The sequence below is a fragment of the Gymnogyps californianus genome, unplaced genomic scaffold (genome assembly GCF_018139145.2).
Source record: "Gymnogyps californianus isolate 813 unplaced genomic scaffold, ASM1813914v2 HiC_scaffold_112, whole genome shotgun sequence".
Taxonomy (NCBI): domain Eukaryota; kingdom Metazoa; phylum Chordata; class Aves; order Accipitriformes; family Cathartidae; genus Gymnogyps; species Gymnogyps californianus.
The window spans coordinates 1-10,735 of record NW_026113993.1 but is presented as its reverse complement, the minus strand read 5'-3'; the positions used below and the strand labels follow the sequence as shown (position 1 = coordinate 10,735).

General features: G+C 52.7%; 1 long non-coding RNA gene across 1 annotated transcript; it reads right to left on the bottom strand.

Annotated features, from left to right (window-relative positions):
* Positions 1–877: 877 nt before the first annotated feature.
* LOC127027972 (uncharacterized) lies at positions 878–4,321 on the bottom strand. The gene is made up of 3 exons (XR_007767905.1): positions 4,261–4,321; positions 2,857–3,831; positions 878–942 (listed from the first exon to the last, which is right to left on the bottom strand). It is a non-coding gene; the product is annotated as an uncharacterized LOC127027972 (long non-coding RNA).
* Between the last annotated feature and the right edge of the window lie 6,414 nt (positions 4,322–10,735).

Sequence of the window (10,735 nt, the reverse complement as noted above, 5' to 3'; positions counted from 1 at the left end):
CCCAGCCCACAGCTGCAGCCATGGCCCCTTACACCCACGAGGTAACCTGCTCCCCTGGGCTCCGGGACAGCCCCTCACCAAGTGCAAAGGACTACAAACACAGCCACCAGTGCAAAGGAGACAGCAAGTGTTTATTCGTCAATGCGTCTAAGTCCTGGGAGCGATTCTGCTCTGGGGCTCGGTGCCTGTACGCTCACCCTTCCCCTGGGGCAACTCGGCAGTCGTTACCGGAGCAGCAGAGAGAGAACGAAAATACAGCGATGGGGAGCAGGACAGAGGAACAGCAAGAGAAAAAGAAGATGAGGGAGAAGGACTGAGGAGCAGAGAAAGAAAGGTGCAGGGAAAAGGACAGGGAGAGGGAGAAATTGCTCAGAGGGACGAGGAATCCTGCAGGGACATAGCGGAAGAAAACCAGAGTCAGGAAACAGGACAGAGGGAAAGAGACAGTAAATGACGAGCAGGGAGCAGAACAGATGGATCGAGAGAGAAACAGAGTGAGAGAAATAAGGAAGGAGGAAGAGAGAAGGAGAAATGAAGGCAACAAGCCAAAGCGATTGAGAGGGAAAAGAGAGAAAGAAAGATCAGGACAAAGAGGTGGAGAAAGAAAAAAACAGTCCATCCATCAACTCCATCTCTCTGCAACTTCGAGGAAAGGATGTTAGGGATGGGGGACGGGGGACACCATGTCAAAGGCCTCACAGAAGCCCAGAGAGATAACAGCCGTAGCTCTTCCCTTGTCCACTGGTGTAGTCACTCATCACACAAGACCACTAGGTTGGTCAGGCAGGACTTGCCCCGGGTGACGCCATGCTGGCTGTCTCGAATCACCTCCCTGTCCTCCACGCGCCTTCGCAGAGCTTCTAGGAGGAGCTGTTCCATGGTCTTCCCAAGCACAGAGGTGAGGCTGACAGGTCGGTGGTGCCCAGGGTCCTCCTTTCTGCCCTTTTTAAAGAGGACTGCAATGTTTCCCTTTCTCCAGTCCCCACGGACTTCACCTGACTGCCGTGACTCTTCAACTATCATGGAGAGAGACTTGGCAATATCCCGGGGGGGGATGAGGGGAGGGACCACCCACACGGGACCCACCCCAAGGGGGACCGGGGGGTGGGGCCACCCACGCGGACCCGCCCCGGGGGGGAGGGACCACCCACACGGGACCCGCCCCAAGGGGGGGAGGGGCCACCCACGCGGGACCCCGCCCCAATGGGGGGGGGGGGGCCCCACGCGGGACCCGCCCGGAGAGGGGAGGGGCCACCCACGCGGGACCCGCCCGGAGAGGGGAGGGGCCACCCACGCGGGACCCGCCCGGAGAGGGGGAGGGGCCACCCACGCGGGACCCGCCCGGAGAGGGGGAGGGGCCACCCACGCGGGACCCGCCCGGAGAGGGGAGGGGCCACCCACGCGGGACCCGCCCGGAGAGGGGGAGGGGCCACCCACGCGGGACCCGCCCGGAGAGGGGGAGGGGCCACCCACGCGGGACCCGCCCGGAGAGGGGGAGGGGCCACCCACGCGGGACCCGCCCGGAGAGGGGGAGGGGCCACCCACGCGGGACCCGCCCGGAGAGGGGGAGGGGCCACCCACGCGGGACCCGCCCGGAGGGGGGGAGGGGCCACCCACGCGGGACCCGCCCGGAGGGGGGGAGGGGCCACCCACGCGGGACCCGCCCGGAGGGGGGGAGGGGCCACCCACGCGGGACCCGCCCGGAGGGGGGAGGGGCCACCCACGCGGGACCCGCCCGGAGGGGGGGAGGGGGGAGGGGCCACCCACGCGGGACCCGCCCGGAGGGGGGGAGGGGGGGAGGGGCCACCCACGCGGGACCCGCCCGGAGGGGGGGACGGGCCACCCACGCGGGACCCGCCCCAAGGGGGGGAGGGGCCACCCACGCGGGACCCGCCCCAAGGGGGGGGAGGGAATGAGGGACCACCCACATGGGACACGCCCCGGGGGAGTGAGGGGCCACCCACGCAGGACCCCCCCCAAGGGGGGGAGGGGCCACCCACGCGGGACCCGCCCGGAGAGGGGGGGAGGGGCCACCCACGCGGGACCCGCCCGGAGAGGGGGAGGGGGGGAGGGGCCACCCACACGGGACCCGCCCGGAGAGGGGGAGGGGGGGAGGGGCCACCCACGCGGGACCCGCCCGGAGAGGGGGAGGGGGGGAGGGGCCACCCACGCGGGACCCGCCCCAAGGGGGGGGAGGGAATGAGGGACCACCCACATGGGACACGCCCCGGGGGAGTGAGGGGCCACCCACACAGGACCACCCCCCAAGGGGGGGAGGGGCCACCCACGCGGGACCCCCCCAAGGCGGGGGACGGGGGGAGGGGCCACCCACGCGGGACCCGCCCCAAGGGGGGGAGGGGCCACCCACGCGGGACCCGCCCCAATGGGGGGACAGGGGGAGGGGGAAGGGGCCCCCACATGGGACCCCCCCCAAGGGGGGGAGGGGCCACCCACGCGGGACCCGCCCCCGGGGGGGAGGGGCCACCCACGCGGGACCCGCCCCCGGGGGGGGGAGGGGGGGAGGGGCCACCCACGCGGGACCCACAGGACAGAAGGCAGAAACCTTCCAGCCGGAGGGACAAAGGAGAGGAGGGGAAATCCCCTGGGGTGGAGGGGGAGGAACATGGGAAGGGATGGGGGGGGGACGGGCTGAGGGACACAGAGAACAGGCGGGGAAAACTCCCCAGGGCGGGGGGAAAACTCCCATGGGGGCCAGGGACCCTTGGGAGGGGGAAGCAGGGACAGGGGGGACACAGGCAGAGGAAGGCGTGTTCGTAGAAACGTGCAGGGGCACACAGGCCTAGGATGACCGACACCAGGGGCTCCACCTGGCATAACCCACGGCGGATAACTCACCTGCAATAACCCACAACGCATCCTCCACTCTGCAGAACTGACCCACACCCCATCGTCCGCACTGCCGCTCCCGTCAGGGCAAAACCCTGCTGAGGATCGCTGGCAAAAAGAGCAAAGACAGCCACAGCGACTTCCATGGCAAAACAAGACCTGACCGTAGCTACAGCCATCAAGAAAAGACATCCTGCCAAAAATAAAATCATAACCGACAAACAGACAACCTGAAAAACCTAGAAAGCTTAGAAAGACAGAACACCCTACCATGCTGCAACCCGCACTGCCTGACCCGTGAAGCCACGAGAACGAGGTCCGCTGCACGAACAGCGCGAGACCCTCGAGCCCGCTTACCTACAAAGCCCCTCAGGGAATTACAGCGGCGGCCGGGCAATGCAGAAACCACGATGGCGTGACGTGGTGACTCAAGGATCCCAAGCGGACACCTTACCACTACACAAGCTGGTGCTAAAAACACACTAGAGAAACAACAACAAGAGAACATACCTGCCAGCACTGACACGACAGCAAACCTCACTGGACACTTCAGGAAAAAAGCAAAACTGGAATAATAGAAAAAGCTTGCGTGCCCGGGACTGCGATAAAAGACAGACCCCCGGCTGCGGATTGTTACCGGCACACATAATACACATCCTCTTCAGCCAGAAATTCCACGGAAGACGGTGACACAAACCCACGCTGGAACTAAGTGCCCAGCCAATGCCTCTAAGGAACAATGACTGCCACATCCCGATGGACGGTGAAGGCATGGATGCACAAATTAACTCCGGGAATGAAGTAAGGAAAAGGCACGGAGAAGTGGAGACCTCACAGTTCCAGAGGGTCTATTTTAAGGTACCTAATGCTTTACGAGACGAGACTCACCTGACATCCAGCCCTGCAGACTGCCATACGGAGGCCCGGGTGGTTTACGCTGCGTCTCTCCTGACTTCGTCGCACCTCCCGTCAGCTGCGGAGAGACTAAAACAGAACAGGCCTCATCGACACCCAAATCCAACGGCAAAACCAGCCTGAGGAAGGCTGAGGAACCCTCCTCCCTTTCCCAGCCACCCCCCAGTCCCAAAACTCTAGAAACCCCTTCTCTTCCACTGAACTGACAGGGAAGGAACACTGGTCCTTCCTGACAGCTCCTGCCCTGTACTCGCACCCCTGAACCCCCCGCATCAGCCGCTCCTCAGGAGCTGCTCTTCTCAGCCGTGCCCTGCATTCCGAGCGATCGGGAAAGGCGATGAGCTGTCCCATACCCTGAAAGACACCATGCTTCATGGCCCTGCCGCTTCCTCGAGAAACTAAAACTCCACAGACAGATGCACACAACATGCTCACCCTAACCCCTGCTAGACAATCTCACCAGCAGCCCTGTTAAGAGAGATTACATCGGCAACTTACTCAGCAAAACTGCTGAAAAAACAGGGTTCCATCTTCAAGGAAGTCAGCAAGTCCAGGAAAACGCAATGCACCTAGAAGAAAAAAGCACACTCTTAAACCACCTGGCCACCCCTGGACACGCAATACAAAATTACTGACCTAATAAAAACAAAACAGCTGCCTACAAGCGCACTTTCTACTACACGCTGCTGAACCTCGACTGGCCCGGAAGCTCTTACCAGCTCAAACAGACACCTCCGCTTCCCTCAATGCCAAAACACATCTGCCCACAGAGCTCAGACACCTCCAAAGCTGCCCTCAGCTGAAGGAACAGCAGAGCACTGGCACCACAGAAGCCCACCCACCACAGAAGCCCACCAGCACCATGAGCTCCCTCAGCAGAGGCTGCGGCTCCTCTCCCCCGGGCCCCGCCCACCCCCCTTCCCACAATCCCCTGGGAAAGGGGAGGGCCAACCACCACAAGGCATAAAGGCGGCCTAGAGGAGCAGCAGGGAGTTTTCTCCTCTGCCTGGAGCTTACAGCATGCAAAGCGCTGAGCAGAGCAAGCGACCCTCACTGGAAACGACCATACCTGCTCTTCTACTGCAACTACAGCTATGGCACCAGCACCGTGACCGGGTAGGGAATGAACCTCAGGTTTTCTGGGGCGTAGATAGAAGAAGGTAGACGTCCTACTAAGCCACGGAGGAAAGCAGTTCGTTAAAAGCAATAACAGTAGTGTCATCAACAATCACGTGCTTTAGCTGCCTACAAAAACGCCACAACACTATGGGGTTTCGCTTCATTTCTAGCAAGACCGTGCAGACTACCTAACTTCTGCCAGAACTGCCTTCTGGATAGGACTGAATGACAGAGCAGAACTAGATCCCCTACGAATCCCTTCTCCAAAATATCTCTGGTTGCAAAGCACATTATTTACTGTAAATCGCTGCCTGTTCAGAGCCACCTTGACGGTCTCTCCGACTGACTCCCTTAACAGAACGAGATGACTCCTGAAGGAGAGAAGCCACCAAAACCCCATGGAAATACAGGAAACTTACCAGACACTGTATGAAGCAGCCTAATTAACACCTAAGTAGCTAGAACAAAAAGAAATTGCAAAGCACAAGAAAAAACACCACAGGAGATGTGTCGAGAAAAATAGATGAAGGGCTCATAATGTCCTCAGGGGACCGGGGACCGAATGGAGGCACACCAAACGGACGAGAGGACAGCGAGACTGACTGGGGTAACAGATGCGGACTCAGGAAGGGTTGTGAGGGGAAAAGAGGGGTGCAGAGTGCCCTCCCGAGCTAAAACGGGGCTCTAGGGCGTAGGGGATGTCTCGTGAGAGCTCGGCAAAGGGAGCGGAGGAGTCCCGGGGGGGCCTGAGAGACCAAAGAAGCCTCAGAGATAACAATGAGGAACTCTGAAGGGGATTTCGACAAAGTACAGATGTTGTCAGGGGGCCGGGGGCTGAATGAAGGCATCCTAAAGGGCAAAGAGCAAGATAAGAGCACTCTGAAGAGCACCAAAAAAATAAAAGAGAGCTCAAGTGCTGCAAGAGTGCTGTGGAGCACGAGAAAGGACTCGGAAGACATTGTTCTAGAGAGCAGAGCAATTCAGATGGGACAGGGTAAGAAAAGAAGGCTTGGAGACCGAGCGAGGGCCTTGGAGTCTCAGGAGGGCATCTAGGCAAACTAGAGATGACTGAGTGAGAGAGGAACCGAACGGAGACCCCCTCGATGGCAGAGAGAAAGATAAAGGAGTGCTGCATAGCAAAGAGAGAAGGGAGGCTCTGATGGACCAAGAGAGATAGAAAGGGAGCTGAAGTGCTACAAGGTGCTGTGGAGATGGAGGAAGGTCTCGGGAGGTGTCGTGACTGTGAGGAGAGGGTTGTGGAGGGGGGCTGACGGACAAAAGAAGGCTTGGGGACGACAAGGAGGAACTCGGGTGATCATCTGAGCAGAGTACACACGGTCTCGAGTGGCTGGGGACTGAACAAAGGAATCCTCGATAGCATAGAGGAACAAATGAGTGTTCTGTGGGTCAATGATGGCCCCACCTACAGTGCCACAAGATGGATGTGGAGCACGAGGAATGTCTCGGGAGGCATTGTGACCGGGAGAAGAAGTGTCCTGAGGGAGCCGGAGAGACAGAAAAAGGATTAGGGATGGGGCGATTAAATCGAGAGGGGACCTGAACCGAGTAAACATGTCATCGGAGGCCAGGGAACGAATAGAGGCATGGCTAGAGGGAAGAGAGGACAGAATGACTGGGCTGGGTCACAGCTATGGACTCAGGAAGCCCTCTGAGGGAACGAGGGGGATGTGAGGCCCGCTACAAAGCTAAAAGTGTGCTAAGGGCAGCCTCGAAGGCATCGATAGGCATCGTGACAGCATTAGAGGGGTCTCAATCAGGCCAAAGACACCAAGGAAGGCTCAGGGACACAAGGAGGAAGTCTGGGGGGCATCTGAGCAGAGTACAGATGTCGTTGGGAGGCCGGGGACCAAATGGAGGCACCCTAGATGGCAGAGGGGATGATAAGAGCGCTCTGAGGCACAAACCAACCCGAGGACAGGTTTCTGAGGGAACGAGCGAGGATCAAAGTCCGCTACAGAGCTCAAACAGGGCTGCGGTACACAAAGAAGGCATCTGAGGAGGCACGGTGACTGGGAGCAGAGGGGTCATGGAAGGCTGGGAGGGATAAGAGAGGTTGAAAGGGAGGCAAAGTGCCACCAAAATGCTGTGGAGCACAAGGAAGGTCTTGGGAGGCATCCTAGTTGAAAAAGGGAAGAAAAAGAATGCTCTTTTTTGGAACGGAGGCGTTAGGAGAGGCGCGATTGCAACCAAACGAGTCCAAAGGGGGCTTACAGAGCTAAAAGCCTGCTGCAGGGAACAGCTAAGACCTCGGGAGGCATTCGTGACAGTAGCAGAGGGGTTCTGAGAGGGACAGGCAGAAGAAGGCTCAAGGAGATGACGAAGAAGTCAAGAGGGGATTTGAAGAGACTACAGATGTCCTCAGGGGACCAGAGACTGAACAGAGGTATCCGAGCTAGCACAGAGGACAACAAGAGTGTCCTGGAGATGAAAGACGGCCTCAGGAAAGGTTCTGAGGGAGGCAGAAGGGCGCAAAGTGCGCTACAGAGCCAAGAGAGGGCTGTGGGCACAAGGATGGCCTCGGGAGGCATGGTGATGGCAGGAGAGAAGGGTAAGAGAGACAGAAGAAGGTTCTGGGACACAATGCAAAACTCAAGAAGGTGTCCCAGCAACGTACAGATGTCCTCAGGGGATGAGCGGCTCAATGGAGACATCCCAGATGGCAGTGAATAAGGTAAGAGAGCTCTGGGGCCCAGAGCAAGGCTGAGGAAGGGTTCTGTCTGAGTAAGAGAGATACAAAGAGGGCTGCAGAGCTGGGAGGGTGCCGTGGGGCACGAGGACAGTCTCGGGAGGCGTCGTGATGGGAACGAGAGGGCTCTGGGGGTCGGGGGGGACCGTGGACATAGAGACAAACAAAGGATTGCTGACACAATGAGGTAGTCGGGAAGGGATCTGAGCAGAGTCCAGATGTCCTCCGGGGACCGAAAGGAAGCATCCGACATGGCCAAGGGGAAGGTAAGAGTGCTGTGGGGCAAAAGGATGGCCTGTGGAAGAGTTGTCTCTGAGGGGTACAAATTACACTCCAGAGAGAAAAGCATGCTGAGGAGACCCTCTAAAGCCTCAGGATGAGCCGAGAGGAGAGCAAAAAAAAGACAGACACAAAGAAAACTTAAAAAGCAACAGGGTATGTGACAAACAAGAAAGAATTAAAGAAGAGGGCTAGACAGCTTGCTAAAAGCTAACATAGAAAGAAAATTGAAAAAGCAAAAGGGTACAAGGCAGAGGAGAAAAATTAAAAAACAGGGACAGAAAACTAGACAAAGGTAGGCATAAAAAAATTTAAAATGAAGGCATGAAGGGAGGAAAAAATTTTAAAAAATCGTGACAACAAACTAAATAAATGGAGCCATAAAGAAAATTGAAAAATTGAGAGAGTACCCAACGGACAAGAAAGAATTCCAAAATAGGGACGGGAACTAGATAAAAGCAGACATCGAAAGAAAAATTAAAAAGCAACAAGATTAAGGAAATAACGGGGAAAAAACAAGAGGAAGAGCAAACTAAATAAACAAAGACATAGAAACAAAATTTAAAAAGTGACGGGGTACAACACAGACTAGAATGCAATAAAAAAAATAAAGGTAGTGAACTGGATAAAAGTAGATAGAGAAAAATAATTTTTAAAAAGGATTAAGGAAAAAAAGGAAAACAATTGAAAAATAAGGACAGTGAACTAAAATGCAGATATAGAAAGAAAATTTAAAAAGCAAAGGTGTAAAGGGCAGACAAGAAAAAAAAAGAAAAAATACAGACAGTGACCGGGATAAAAGGAGACACAGAAAATATTAAAAGTGAGAGGGATTAGGGAAATAAAGGGAAAAAAACTTTAAAAATAAGGACAGCAATCTAAAACAGAAACATAGAAAGTAAATTTTAAAAGCGATGGAGATTAAGAGAGGAAAAGAGTGAAAAATAGAGACAGGAAACGAGATAACAGCAGGCATAAAAAATTTTGAAAATCGAAGGGCTTAAGAGAGGAAAGAATTAAAAAAAAAACAGGGACAGTGAACTAAATACACAAAGACATAGACGAAAAATTTAAAAAGCAAGGGCACTAAGGAAATGCCAGAAACAATAAAAAATAAAGACAGTGAACTGGATAAAAGCAGACACAGAAAGAAAATTTAAAAGCAACGTGCGAAACAACAGACAGGAAAGAATTTAAAGATAAGGATAGGCCATAAAAGTGGTCCTGGAAAGAAAATTTAAAAAGCAATGAGGTACGGGACAGACAGGAAAAAATTGAAAATAGGGACACCAAAGGAGACACAAGTAGACATAGAAACAGAATTTTAAAAGCCAAGGGATGAAGAGATGAAACGGTTAAAAAATAGGGACAGTGAACTAGAACTGAGACACAGAAATCAAATTTTAAGAAATGCGGCACTAAGGAAGGACAACAAATAATTCAAAGCTAAAGACCTCGGAACAGGACAAAAGTAGACATAGAACATTTTGAAGAAACAAGGACTAGGAGAAGTAAAGGAAAAAAAATTTAAAACAGGGACCACAAACTAAACCAGAGACATACAAAGTAAATTTTTAAAGCGACGGGGTACATGACAGGCAGGAAAGAATTAAAAGGCAGGGAGCTGGACAAAAGTAGGCATAGAAGGAAAATGTCAAAAGCAATGGGGTACAGCACAGACAGGAAAGAACTACAAATAGGGAGAGCAAACTAGATGAAAGGAGACAGAGAAGCAGCATTTTAAAAGGCAAGGGATTAAGAGAGGAAAGAATTAAACAATATTGACAGCAAACGAAAATTAAGACACAGAAAGAAAATTTTAAAACCGAGGGCGCTAAGGAAAGACAAGAAATGATGAGGCAAATAAACCAGCAAGCGGGATAAATGTCGAAAGAAGAAAAGATTTATAAAGTGACAGGGATTAAGGAAAGACAAGAAATAATTAAAAAATAAAAACAGCGAATGGGATAAAAGTATGCAGAAGATTTTAAAAGCAACGGGGATTATGGACATAAGGAAAAAAATAAGAAATAGCACAGCGAACTAAAACAGAGATGTAGAACGAAAATTTTAAAAAGTGAGGGCACTAAGGAAACACAAGAAAGAATTAAAAGAAAAGAGAGCAGAGAGGATTATGGAAATAAAAGGGGGAAAAAAATGAAATACGGACAGCACACTAAAAGCAATGGAGAAAAAATTTAAAAACCAATGGCACTAAGGAAGAAAAGAAATAACTAAAAGAAAAGACAGCAAAATAAAGACAGTGAATGGGATGAAAATAAAAAATTTAGGAAGTGAGAGGGATTAGGGAGATAAAGGAAGAAAACAAAAAATAGGAACAGTGAACTAAACCAGAGACCTAGACAGAAAATTTAAAGAGCAATGGCACTAAGGAAAGACAAGAAATAATTAAAAAGAAAAGACAGCCAAGGAATAAAAGTAGGCATAGCAAGAATATTTAAAATGCGATAGGCATTAGGAAATAAGGGGAAATATTAAATAATAGCGACACTGCACTAAAAAGGAGAAGCAGAAAACAACCTTTAAAAGTGATGGTACTAAGGAAAACAAAGAACAAATCATTAAAAAATAAAGACAGCAAACGGGATAAAAGGAGGCAGAAATTTTTCAAAGCAATGGCGATTAGGAAAATAAGAAAAAAATAAGAAATAGCCACCGCAAACTAAAACGCAGGCAAAAGAAAATTTGAAAAGCGAGGGCACTAAGGAAAAACAAAGAAAAAATAATTAAAAATAAAGACCAGCAAAAGAGACGAAAGTAGACAATTTTAAAAGCCAAGGGATTATGCGAGGAAAGAAGTAAAACAGAGCGACAGCAAACTAAAACGCAGACACAGACAGAAAATTT